The following is a 14,214-nucleotide window of genomic DNA, read 5'->3' on the forward strand; positions in this document are numbered from 1 at the left end:
GAAGCAGGGTCAGGGAGAAGGAAGCTACCACAGTGACAGAAAGGAGAAGGGGAATGCTTGTAAGTAGCTCTGTGTATCTGAAGCAAAGGACACTTACAGGGGAATGGGTAAGGACGAGACAGAGAAGAAATGGAAACATCATGAATGTCTCTCTAAGCTAAGAAGTTCGAACTTTACTTTGAAAGTAATGAGAAAATACTGCAATATTTTAACAAGGGGAGTGCAAAGTATACTTAAAAAGCTGCAAGTTTTGTGATTACATAAAATACTTCCATACTGTACTTCAGCAAACTTTTGTTGGAGAGGAAGGTGGGCCAAAAAAAAAAAAAAAAGTAAATTCTGACAGTCTACATTTTAAAGTATAAATTCCCTGATAGACAGTAAAAACACATTAAAACTGTGAACTTAAAAGTAGCTACTATTGAAATTTAAGTCATAGTGAAACATGACTCCAATAAGAGTGGTAATAAAACTGCAAGGTATTTGGGAACCTCAAAGTTCAAATCAGTCTCTCCCTACATGAACTTCTCATCAAGCATTGTCTATTGATGTTTTCACCAAAAGGCACATTTTGCAAAAATGTTATTCCTTCCTGGATAAGCTGATAATAAACCAAAGCTTTCAAAAGAAAATATATAAGTGCATCCAACAGAGTCAGACACAGGTATTACAAATGACTTTCTACTCTTCCTGCTAGAGATCCTAGTACTTTAATCAGCTTTTCTGCAATACATTCTAGCATCCACTATCTGGTGCCCAAGGACCACAATCCATAAACAGCTGAAGCGATTTTTCAAATGCTAGCTCGCAGGAACAGCTAACATAATGAATTTAGAGCCCCTCACACTCTGATAACAAATCTGAGCTACTTACTTAACAGCCAAAGCACCAATTCTGTTTCATCTTAGCTGAGAATCTGAAAATATTCTGGCTGAGACTATGGTGCTCTATGGAGCATTTATATTCTTTAATAACATCCAGATAAAGACTAGTAATAGATCAGCCAGAAAGGAAACTAGGCAATTATAGTCAAGATAATAGCAGCCAGGAATGAAGAAAATAGATGGCTTAAAACATTTTCTATTAGAATAAAAGTAAATGGAATTTTTAAAAGTAAGCCAAAAGTTTACTTTCCAAAGTCTAAATTGTTTTTACTGGTAAAATAGTAATGATATGAAAGAAGCAAAGATACACACACACACAGACACACATACACACACACACACACACACACACAGAGAAATATGAGGCTTATGTGTTAAAGAGCTATGTTATTAAAATGAAGCTGAAAAATAAAACTCTTTTTATTTCTCTGGAGTAGTCAGAAATCGCTTCTCTTTCACTTAGTGTAAAGGCAAAATTACTTTTTGAGTAAAAATGAAGAAAACTTAAATCAATAAGGAGAGGTCATGATTACTGACTTATCTCAATTTTAACATTTTAAGTGCTTTTGCCCCTTCAGAAACTGACAGGATGAAGGTAGTCTTAGTTTTGTAAAAATAAGTCATTTGGTTTTGTTGAGATGGAATAGCATGGAAAGACTATGACCATGGAACCACAAATTCTTAAAGCAATGAGAGGCTAAAAAAGAATTCTGGGCCAGGCACGATGGCTCACACCTGTAATCCCAACACACTGGGAGGCCAAGGCGGGTGGATCACCTGAGGTCAGGAGTTCGAGACCAGCCTGGCCAACATGGTGAAACCCCATCTCTACTAAAAATACAAAAAATTAGCCGGGCATGGTGGTGAACGCTGTAATTCCAGCTACTCAGCAGGCTGAGGCAGGAGAATCTCTTGAACCCAGGAGGCAGAGGTTACAGTGAGCTGAGATCGTGCCATTGCACTCCAGCCTGGGCAACAAGACAGAAACTCTATCTCAAAACAAAAAAAAATTCTGACTTTTCTCTTTCAACCATTATGCGTGGTATCCAAACCTATCAGTAACACTTTGCATTATATAAAAGTAGAGGAATGTCATTTGAAAGTCACCCTTTCTCCGTGTCACCTCACCCCCAATTTCAGAACCACTCTCCTAAGGGATCATCTGAAACTGGTGTCAAGGTAGTTAAACAGACTGTCTGTCTTAGGTTTCACTAAGTATTATCCATTATCTGTCAGGCCCTGCACTAGGCTAAAATGTGAGCACAAACTAACAAATCTGAGCTCTGGAAAAAGCCATGTAAGCAAAAGGAGAGAGTAACAAATAGCAATAACAATCAAAGAACTTAAAAAACAATGACAATTATTAGCTTTAAATAGGTTAATCACATCAATATAACAAGCCAAAAATTTCCATCAAAACTACTTTAAAGCATTTAAATTTACAGATGAACTTGCAAGCAAAGGCTATTAGGCCAAGGGAATTTCAGGAATAAAGAAAATTCACTGAGGTAGGTCTACTCCAATGATCAATCCATTTTGCATTTCCCATAGCATACCTTAATTTCTGAACTTATCAGGCATCTCAAGGGAAGAAGTATGTAAAGACTTCAGTCAAGAATCTCGATTATCAGGTTAATGTGGGGACTCTTATATTCCAGAGTGCTAAGTAGTACCATGAATTGATAACACTGATATAGATGTTTTCTCATCAAGGTACCAGCAAATTAAGAGATGAATTGATTCTTGTAGCTAAACTGACAACCTATATGAAGAATAAAATATTAATTTAGGTGATATATTCCATCATGTTTTCACTAGTAGATTTGAAAATTAAAAACCAGCTATGTGGCTGTGGAGGGAATTGAGCTAAAGCACCAGGAAGTAATCTAATCTCAAGAATTAGAGTTAGGTCTTCCTCTCAAAGCAATACTCAGACAGACTGATATTCTGCTATATTTAAACATGGGCCCCAAACACACCTGTATTATTTTGCTCCAGGATCTTTCAAAAATATATTCAGAACAACTGGGGGTAAATTACAAAGTTATCACAGCTCTCAATGCCTTCTTCGTACTTTTTAATCCTATCAAATATTTCTACTCATTATGATACTGGCTTCCAAGTCCATACCACCAATTAAGTCTAGAATCATGGCCAGTCTAAACACTGAACATCCATTCTAAACATAGTTGTTTGTGGTCCTTAAATTCTAAGTTTCAACAGAGTATTTTCCTGGTAGAGACCCTTTCCTTGTCTCCTGGAATCTTGACCTTTTAAACTAGCTAACATCAACTCTGCTTAGTACCAACATAATCTCTACATTGTCCAGTATTTTAGCCACTCCCCTCATCACTTACATTTAAATTATATAAAAATACAAATTCTGTTCATCAGTCACATCAGCCATATTTCAGGTATTTGGTAGGCACAGGTAACTAGCTAGTACCTCCATACTGAACATTGCAGAGACACCATTCGCCAGAAGAGCTGAAACTTTTATTGGACCATGAAACTTTGCAGTGTTTTTAATGAGCATATAAGAAGTTACCTTTTACCCTAATAACCATTTTCCATATTCTTTACTCTTAAAATTATCACTACCAAAACATAAGCTTTTTTTTCTTACTGAACACCAAACAACTACTTCATTACCATGAAACGTGTGAAAAAAAAAATGCTGGCCTGAATAACAGATCTAGAATGAGTTCTAGCTCTGCCACTGGTTTACTTGGGGTAAAGCACTTCATGCTTCAGAGAGCCTTCATTTTATTGTCATCTGGAAAATGAACGGGTTAAACGATTTCTAAAGTTTCAACTCTTAAACTTCCATCCTGTATTTGATTCTTAGTATTGGTAAGAAGTTTTTCTAAGATGGTTTTAAGGTTGCTTTAAACAGACTTAAAACAAAACAAAGTTATTTGAGAAAAAACACTCCACTAAATTGTTATAAAAAGTAGTACCTGAAAATTGTAGAGTAAGCAGTTAAACAATTTTACCCAAACTGTACTATCTACTTGGTTAACAATTCTAAACTTTTGGTAATGTTTTAACTGGAAGGTAAAACATAAAAACCAGCTCTTTCAAAAGAAAGTTACTTTTTCAATAATTCTAATCTTTATAGACTTGTTACAACATTTTTTTAAAAGAAAAAAAGCTCATCAAAGTATGGAACTAGAGATAAACTAAGAAGTTATTATTTGAGAAGCTTTCCAATTCTTTAGGAAAATGGAAATGAACCCCCCGAACCCTGCATAGCACCTGTGAAAAAAAATTCCAGGCCGGGTGCGGTGGCTCACACCTGTAATCCCAGCACTTTGGAGGCCGAGAAGGGTGGATCACGAGGTCAGGAGTTCAATACCAGCCTGGTCAAGATGGTGAAACCTCGTCTCTACTAAAAATACAAAAAAATTAGCTGGGTGTGGTGGCATGCACCTGTAATCCCATCTATTCGGGAGGCTGAGGCAGAGAATTTCTTAAACCTGGGAGGCAGAGGTTGCAGTGAGCTGAGATAGCACCACTGCACTCCAGCCTGGGCAACAGAGCAAGACTCCTGTTCAAAAAAAAAAAAAAAAAAAATCCAAAAGGTAAAAAGCCCCGAATACAACTCTATTATCCTATATTAAAATTTTTATGTCATAATTTTATGTCATAAAATTTATATATTATTTTCATGTCTTAAAAATTGTAATATATTAAATGTCAACACAAAAACCTCAACCAATGTCCTAAAACATTTCAAAAACACAATATAACACTCATATAATAAAAGCTTTGTAAAAGCTTTATGCAGGAGGCAGTAATATGACCTCTCTTAGTCTGAGTAACATCTAAGATACACATCCCATTTCCTGACACTTAGCAGGGTTTCCAATCATTTGTACTTGTTTCTGATGTGTTGTCAATTGTAGCCATCAATATGTGTGTCAATAAATACACATCGGCCAAAAAAAAGATGGTATTATCAAATACATACATTCTTTAAATTGGATATTAAAAGGTAAAAGAGGTGTTCCTCTAGAAGCTGTTAACCAGTGAGACCTTCTGCAAAGTGTGCCGGTACTTTAAAAGAAAACAACCTTTGTGACCACAGTACACATGAAAGAACTTTTTGATATATTAAAAAGAAAATAAAAAAGGAGGAAAGGAAGATGGAAGGAGGGAGGGAACTCTCTAAGCATGGCAGGTTATGATGCTATGTGTTCAGTCTGGGAGCTCAGGACAACCATTATTACTTAAGCCATCAACTATCTGTGTTAATGGCAGCTAGGGGCTGGGGGAAGTGGGATATTTGTTTTTTGTTTGTGTGTGTGTGTGTGTTATGTGTTTTTTTCACCATCACAGTGTCTGCTGCATAAAAAGTGATTTAAATCAGGAAAAGTAAATTCCCTATTTGATCCAAAACAACTTGGCAATAGTTTTTACATTTTGTTCTGTATCAGTGGTCCTTTTTCTATAGCCATCAATTCACACTCCCTTGTTTGCAAATCTGAAACCCAAAAAGCTGTAAAAACTCAGATGGCAGCAAAACTTGACCCATTTAGTGTACACAGCTACACAGCACAGCTGTCATATATTTCACTACAAAAATATCACTGTTACAGAGTACAGCCCCAGTCTCCACAGGCGGTGTTTTGTAATATATGGTAGATGTACAGTAGCCCCCATTATTCACAGGGGATACATTCCAAGGTCCCCCGTTATGTAAGTGGGATGCCTAAAACTGTGGACAGTACCTACCCTATATATGTTTTTTCCGATAATACATACCCATTATAAAGTTTAATTTATAAACTAGGCATAGTAAGAGATTAAGAATAATCTCTAATAAAACAGAACAATTGGAACAATATGCCAACATCACTACTCTTGTGCTTCTGGGTCACTATGAGGTAAAATAAGGATTACTTGCACACAAGCGCTGCAATAGCAGGACGCTGATCTGATCACTGAGATGGCTACTAAGTGCCTAACGGGCAGAGAGTGTAGACAGCATGGATCCATGGACAAAGGGAGGGTTCACGCCCTGGGCAGAGTACAGCAGGTCTGTGTGAGATTTCATCACCATACTCAGAGCAGCACGCCATTTAAAACTTATAAATTGTTTATTTCAAGAATTTTCCACTTAATATTTTGAGAGGCGGTTGACCACAGGTCACTGAAACCTTGAAAAGTGAAACTGCAGATAAGGGGTGACTACTATTAAACTTTTCTTTTCTTATTCATTTTTTGTGTCTTTTCTTATTCATTTTTTGAAGTATAATTTACACATAGTTGAATTCACCTTTTCAGATGGTTCTGTGGGTTTTGAAAAACTTATACAGCTGTGTGACCACTACACTTCAAGACAGGAAACATTTCTATCACACCAAAAAGTCAGGCCCCTCTGAAATCAATTGCCTACTCCAATCCCCCTCCCTCCATGATAACCATGGATATGATTTCTGTCCCTATAGTTTTATTTTACGGAATGTCATGTAAATGGAATCATAGAATATATAACTTTTGATTCTAGCATCTTCTACTTAGTATAAATGCTTTTAAGGTTCATCCACGTTGTTGGACATATCAGTACTTTGATCCTTCTTATTGCTAAGTTATATTCCACTATATGGATGTATCTCAATTTGTTTATCCAATCACCAGCTGCCAGACATTTGGGTTGTTTCCAAATGTCTTTGGGTGATTATGAATAAAGCTACTGGAAACATTTACAGAGAGTATTTTTGTATGGACAAATAACTTCATTTTTCTTGGGTAAATATCTAGCAGTGGGGTTGCTGGGTTATATCATAAGTATCTGTTTAACTTTGTTAAGAAATAGCCAAACCATGTCTTTTTTGTAATCTGGAAAATTCTCATGTCACCTATAGAAAAGAGTAAGAAAAAAAGAGAAAAAGTTAACTACTGAGAACTATGATGGCACTGCCACAATTTCACCACTGCAGATACCAACCTTGCCTTATAGGGGCAATTCATCTGGCCTGAACTAATTTGCACATCTTTTAACTCTTTGCTTCTCACTTGTTATCTGCATTAAAAACAAAACAAAACAAAACAAAAAAACAGTATTTTCTATCTTAGGTTCAGAGTAATAGGCATTCCATATGTATTTAGAAATGATGGTAAACATTTATTATGGACAAATTCTACAATAAAGTTCTGGATAACACATAAACTAAAACCTAACCATGGAAAAACTATTACCATCAGTGTCTTACATCACAGCCAGGCTATGTATGCATGAAATCTGATGTTTACCACAAGTTAATCTAAGCAGCTTTCTAAAAAGCAAGAGGAACAAGTTAGTTCTGAGTTCTCACCTACCAAAAGCTAACACCACCAACTGAAAATTATATATATCTAAAATCTACCCTCTAAGAAGTGGTAACTAGGCAGACAAGTTTATACCAGCACACCCAAAGGAGGAGGAATGACTCAAAATTCATTAATATAACATTGTTTTAGGTAGAAATGTTGATACTCTATTTTACTAGGTATTTAAAATAAGAAGGAACTACACAATAAAGCTGACATTAGGGATGGGATTAAATATATTCAGATAAGAAAATTAATATAAACAGTTGATATGTGGCTTCATGCCCTCTATACACAGGCAAATGTTTCCCAATAAGATAAATTTAAGATGATCTAAACTTGAACATCTCCACCTTCCATTTCTCCTGCTACTTCGAATAAAAATGTTCTCCTGACTTATATTTAGACAGACTTGAAACAACTTTCTAATGCAAAATACCACAAACTAACTTTTGAAAAAATCACTAACATGCCTTCTTCATTTCCTCAACTTATAAAGTGTCCTCCATATTTTTCTGAAATCATAATAAACATTTTCATACATCTCCTTTTTAACTGAACAAAATGTGGAAAGGAGACCAAGGTAAAATGAAGCAAGTTAAAACCAAAAGCAATCATGATATCACAATAGCCCATAGTATTAACTTTATAATAAGAGACAATTATATTTAGTAAGTGAATGTTCAACTGCACTGAGTCTCTTTTTTTGAAGCTAATATTACACTTAAGAGAAAAGCAAACTGGTTTTCTAGACATTATATCTCAATAGCTCTTTTTATAGTCTTTTAGATATAATATTTAGCAAAATTGCTTTCCTTGGATAATATTTTCTTTAAAATGTCTGAAACTCTTCCTGACCAAATTGTGAACCCTCAATGTCTGTCTTGAAACTGGCTATATAAGAAGTAAAGACTGCTAAATTTTAGCCACTAGATTACTAAATGAACTATATTATTTAATTAGGTTATTCTAAATTAATGAGCATTTCTCTATATGTGAAGTCTGAATCCACGGTAATACATCCATTAAGTCCAAGCTGAATCAATTGTGACTTCTGCTATAACTATGTTCAGAAAGATTATTGGACAAAGTATTAATCTAAATATAAATGTAAATATTTTTACTTTTACCACTCATTTACAGATATGAAACATGATATCCCTAGTTACACATTAACCTAACACATTAAATTACAGATTCTGCTACATTATAATCCATATGCCTTGTCCCTACTTTCTTTTTTCCATTCTTATTGCTACAATTTATTTAAGTACTTTTTCTTTCACCCACCTCCTATAACAGTCCTGTAGCTAATCCCTAAATTAGTCCTTAATCCCTAGTCTCTAGCCCTTAATTCAGTTACATTAATTCCTGCTTCAATTAGTTTATTCTCCTATTCAATAATAATAATAATCAAAACAGTATAAATGTATGAGTCCCCATACCTGTCTTACAAAATGGTGTTCAACCCTACAGCTGAATATTCAAAATCCTTTAAAAATATAGACTAAATTTATTAAATTTATTATTCAATGTTCCCAATTCCACCTCACCTTCTCAACACACACTATCAACTCCACATCACTCACTTTTACCCGAATACACCTTGCATTTTCCTGAATGTCTCTGCTCATGTTGACAATGATCTAAGCTCCAATCATCTGCACTTGTTAAAATCTTGCCGAAAACATATGGCCAAACTTACACATAACTTCCTTCATGAAATCACTCCACACCATTTCAGTTAAAAACACTATCAAAGGGCACAGATTCCAGTCCTAGCTTTGACACTACAGTTTTAAAATTTTAGGCAAGTTATTTGCTTATTCTGAGTCTTAATCATACGGATATCAAACTAGTTTATCTTGTCAAGCCTGTTCTAAGATTATATTTATAACCATTATGTGTACTTCAGAAGTTCTTAATCTCTGGTAATTTCATGGAATTCAAAAATTCTGTAAATACTTGACAACTAGAGGCAAAATTTGAGTGTATGTTCAAATGTGCAATGTATTTTCTCCCTAAGGAGTGGATCTAAAGGTGCTTTTATTAGCTCCTTAAAGTGGTCCATGACTCAAAAAAGGTTAGGAACCATCACTTCTCTGATCTAAATCTTTTATTTACACAGACACAAACTGATACAAACAGCCCTTACATACCAATGGTAAATCTCCGAAAGCTTTAAGAATATAGTGCTTAGCGCTGTTATTTCTTAAAAATGATTCTGAACAATTTTTCCTCAACACACCTGACAGATAATGTTCACACGGGTGATATACTTTCATCAGCAACAGCTGGGCACTGCAGTCTACTAAATGAACAAGATGCTTGTGGGTTTGGTGCCATTGCTAGCATGCTAGCTCTAAATTCCATCACTTTCTCCTACAATTCAAGATTTATGGCATCTGTATCAGTGCTGTATTATGCTTGGCATATTGTAAACAGTGCCTGTGTATTTATTAAATGAAAAAATAAATGACGTAATTCAAAGAGAACTAGTAAATGAATGAGACTTAAAAAAAAAAAAACCCAGAAGGGCTTAAATGAAAAAGAATATTAATCAGACTTCACTAAAGTCAATGAAATCTAACCTAATAAGAGATTTAGTGATACTTTTGGGAAAATATAAGAAAAAAATAACTGAAGTGTATGTAGCTGAAGAAGTAAATCACAATTGGTGCTTCTTGAGGAAACCATAATTGCACTCACTACGTCTTTCTGAGACGTTTTGTAAATCAATGACAGACTATGAAGAAAAAAATGCAGTCATACACAATAATCACAACAAAGACAAGACAGTTCTGACATCATTCAAAAAGCAGTCACATGCCTCCACATCAGCCTGCAATTCCTCAGGATGATATGGTTATAAGATGCAGAGGTCAGGCAATCCCTGAATAGGTGACTCCCACAACTTCAGCCCTCAGTAGGCTTACACATCCAGGGGCCAACCACCCCGATAAGAGCAAGGGCTGTGGGAAAGTAATTTTCTTTTCACAGACAATGGCCTGGTTCCTATAAATCACAACACGCTTTGTTCATATATCCTGAGAGTTCTGAGATTGCAGCTACTACATATACAACAGTTCCTTAAATGAAGAGATCATATTTGCATACTGGTTTAAACAAAAATGAGTTCTTTTTGAAATAATTATTTCAATATAAATACTTCACATAAAAATAACACGAATATTAAGAATCTCTGAAGAAAAAGTGTTTTTGAGTATTTTGGCATTTCTATTTGTTGAATGACTTATGTTCCTCCCATAAATTTATCGACTACCCTCATATAAAAATTATCACTTTGCCTTACTAGAATACTGCTAAAAATTGGAACACTCAAGAACTAAATCATTCCAGATAGCCAAGTTTTCAACATAACTGCTAATTTAGCATTTTAATTTCTCTTTTCTTGATAGAATTTCTTTATGAAATATATTACATACTTCTATACACTGAAAAGTAGATCATTCCGAACATAATTTGACTCTTCTTGGCAATTCACGGCCAATTATTATGAACCTCCACCAGACTTTGGAATAATATAGCAATGCTCTCTGGACTACTGAGATGTGCAGGGACATTTGTACTTACTCAAAATGGTTCAAGATTGCTATGTATTTTACTTTTTTTTTTTTTTTTTTTTTTTTAGATAGAGCCTCACTCTGTCGCCCAGGCTGGAGCGCAGTGCCACCATCTTGGCTCACTGCAAACTCTGCCTCCTGGGTTTCAAGCAATTCTTGTGCCTCATCCTCTCGAGTAGCTGGGACTACAGGCATGAGCCACCACAGCCGGCTAATTTTTGTATTTTTAGTAGAGACTGGGTTTTACCATGTTGGCCAGGCTGGTCTCGAACTCCTGGCCTCAAGTGATCTGCCAGCCTTGGCCTCCCAAACTGCTGGGATTACAGGCGTGAGCTACCACACCCAGCCATATTTTACTTTTAAATACGTAATTTATTTCTCTCTTTTCCTTTGCATAAATTAATCTCTTTATATATCTCCTTTTAGTTTACAATCTTTGAAAAGTGCTGTCCAGTAGAAACATAAGCTTCATATGTAATTTTAAACTTCCAGTAGCAATGTTTAAAAAAGACATGAGTTTTAATAGTACATTTTATTTACCCGACTATATCCACAATATTACCATTTCAACGTGTGGCAGTGTGTTCAGCAGCCAGCTGTGACGAGTGGGCTTGTGCTGGACAGTGCAAATCTAAAACCATCATGAGCTGGAAGCTTACAACAGTAAAACGGTTGTAATCAGTCAGCAGCAAAAGCTGTTACTACAGTAGCAACAAATTTGCATTAAGATGAGGACTCTCCTAGGTACAAGGAACTTCAGTTTCAGAGCATGACTTTGCACATTTATTTGGAGGACAGAGAGAAAAAAAGAGGAGGGGAGGAAGAAGAGAGAAGAGTAGTAAAAAGAGAGGTGGGAATGAGGTTAGGGAGGGGAAAAGGATCCAATAAAAATGTTCTTGAGGTGGGTAGACTCTGAGGAGGCTTAGAGACTCATAAGGCAAAAGTGAGGCCTTTCTTAGTAGTTACTCTAGGGCTTGTAAAGGTGCATGCAGTAATAATGGGAATTCACGGGTATTGAGAGTTGAAGAATCCTTCCACCATGCTCCAGTCTCCAGAGAAAGAGACCAGTAGTGGTTAATAGTGACTCCTGAAAAGGCAGCACAAGCTTATTATGAGGCTACCTCATTCAAATGTATATGCCAAGAGATGACTGAGAGTATGCTTAAGACAACAGGTCAAACACACTACTAATCACTTTTACGGAATCTTGTAGAGATGCACAACTTTACCGTAAGAAATACAGACCACTTCTAGTGACTCTGAAGTCCTGGACAAGGGACCAAAGGCATTGGTGAATTCAGCATTTCTTCCTGCTAACTTAAAAGAAATGGAAATACGAATAAAAAACAGAAAAAGTAAATCTGGTTTTCAGAATGATGACTCCCTGGCAACTGCTGAAGAGCATCACATGATTGACAAGAACATTTAATCAGGATAAAGGCAATGTTCTGCTATTAGAGCCCTTCTCCCCTCAAAAACAGTCAACTGTTGAAATATGTAAGTGAAGAAAGACTAAAAACTGACTCCAGACTAGCCCCAATAAAAATATTTTGAAGCTAGTTTGACAGGAAGCTCAAGGAAACCAATGTAACAAATTTCAAAACAGCAAATGGAAACTTATGTCAACAGAATTTTAAAAAGGAGGGGAGGATAACTTAGTCTAGAGTACAAAAGGTTGAGGTGACAGTAGGTGGTGATTATAGGAAAGGTCTTGATTAGTATTGTCAGTATTTCAGAGAGGGCTCTCAAAAGGAAAAACAGCCTTATACAATGCAGTTCCAAAAAGAAGTTACTATATTTGGCTTAACACACAGAAGTATTTCTAACCATTTAAGTAACCCAACAATGGACTAATGGCAGAGAGCACATAGGGATATGGTATAGAAATGCCATGTAGGAATATAGTATGGAATCCTTATGGGGTAAAAGGTTAGATTAGCTAACCTCTAAATTTAAGGTCTCTTCTAGAGTCATGAATTTATGTGTGACTTTTATTAACCGTTGTATACTTGTTAATTATATATAATTGAACTTAAATTACACGTGCATGCATTTTTTATTGTCTGATCTTCATTAGAACCATCTTCAGTTCTCTAATGCAGTTCACAATTTTATGTACATTACATGTATATGTACTGTGAGTGATTTATAATAAGAAATACGTATTTGGTCTTCCTTTCCTGGCACATAGCCCCTAAATCTCTTGGAATTTCAGATGAGTGTCTCAGATAAGTGTTAAGTACATTTTTATATGTTAATGTGCTACAGTTTGAATGTCTGTGCTCTCCAAATGTATGCTGAAATTTGATGCCCAATGTTGGAGGTGGGACCTAATAAGAGGTGTCTGGGTCATGGAGGTGGATCCCTCATGAATAATTTAATTTGGGTTGGAAGGTGCACAGGGAGGAAAAGTGTGAGTGAGTTCTCACTCTATTAGTTCCTTCAATGGTTGTGAAAAAGAGCCTGGCACCTCCCTCTCCATCACTTTGCTTCCTCCCTTGCCATGTGGTCTTTGCACATGCTGACTCCCCCTCACCTTCTGCCAGGAGTGGAAGCAATCTGAAGCCCTCACCAGACATAGATGCTGGCACCATGCTTCTTGTACAGCCTGCAAAACTGTGAGCCAAATAAACCTCTTTTCTTTATAAATTACCCAGCCTCAAGGTACTCCTTACAGCAACGCATTAAATGGACTAAGATATAATGAGATGACTGACGGCTGGGGGCTCCTGGATAGTCTCCAGACAGGGGCTGGTACCAGAGGAAAGAATCATGTGACTGGATGGGTGGAACTTTCAGCCCCATCCCTGACCTCCAGGGAGGGAATGATTTAATCAATTGGCCACAATTAAGCCTCCAGAAAAACCCCAAGGGACACGGTTGAGAGTGTTTCTGGGTTACTGAACGTGTGGAGGTGCTAGGAAGGTGGAGCACTGGGAGAGAGTATGGAAGCTCCTTGCCCCTGCCCACTGACTTTGCCCTATGTACCTCCTCATCTGGCCATTCATCTGCAGCCTTTGTAATTCCTCTATAATAAACTGGTAAACATATTTTCCTGAGTTTTGTGGGCACCACTAGCAAATTATTAAACTTGATGAAGAGGTCATGGGAACCCCCATTGACAGCCAGCAGATAAGAAGTATAGATGACAACCCACGACTAGCGAGTAGCCTCTAAAGTGGGGTGCAGTCATCTGGGACTGAGCCTTTAACTCACTGGATCTGACTTTAATTCCAAGCAGACAGTGTTAGAACTGAATCGAATTATAGGACACCTAACTGGTGTTGGAGGAGTGCTCATGGTAGGAAAAACGTGCAAATTTTGGTGACCAGAAGTGAAATAAGCATTAAAGAAAAAAGAGGTTTCTTTTCCTTTACACATACATATACACACGTCTTTGTATTCGACAGGCACTTTCCTTGAATAAACTC

General features: G+C 36.4%; 1 protein-coding gene across 2 annotated transcripts in view; it reads right to left on the minus strand.

The window, feature by feature from the left end:
* Positions 1–14,214, minus strand: part of TNKS (tankyrase) — a 227,899-nt gene that overhangs the window by 102,325 nt on the left and 111,360 nt on the right. The gene's annotated exons all lie outside the window — the stretch shown is intronic.

The sequence above is a fragment of the Pongo abelii genome, chromosome 7 (genome assembly GCF_028885655.2).
Source record: "Pongo abelii isolate AG06213 chromosome 7, NHGRI_mPonAbe1-v2.0_pri, whole genome shotgun sequence".
NCBI lineage: Eukaryota > Metazoa > Chordata > Mammalia > Primates > Hominidae > Pongo > Pongo abelii.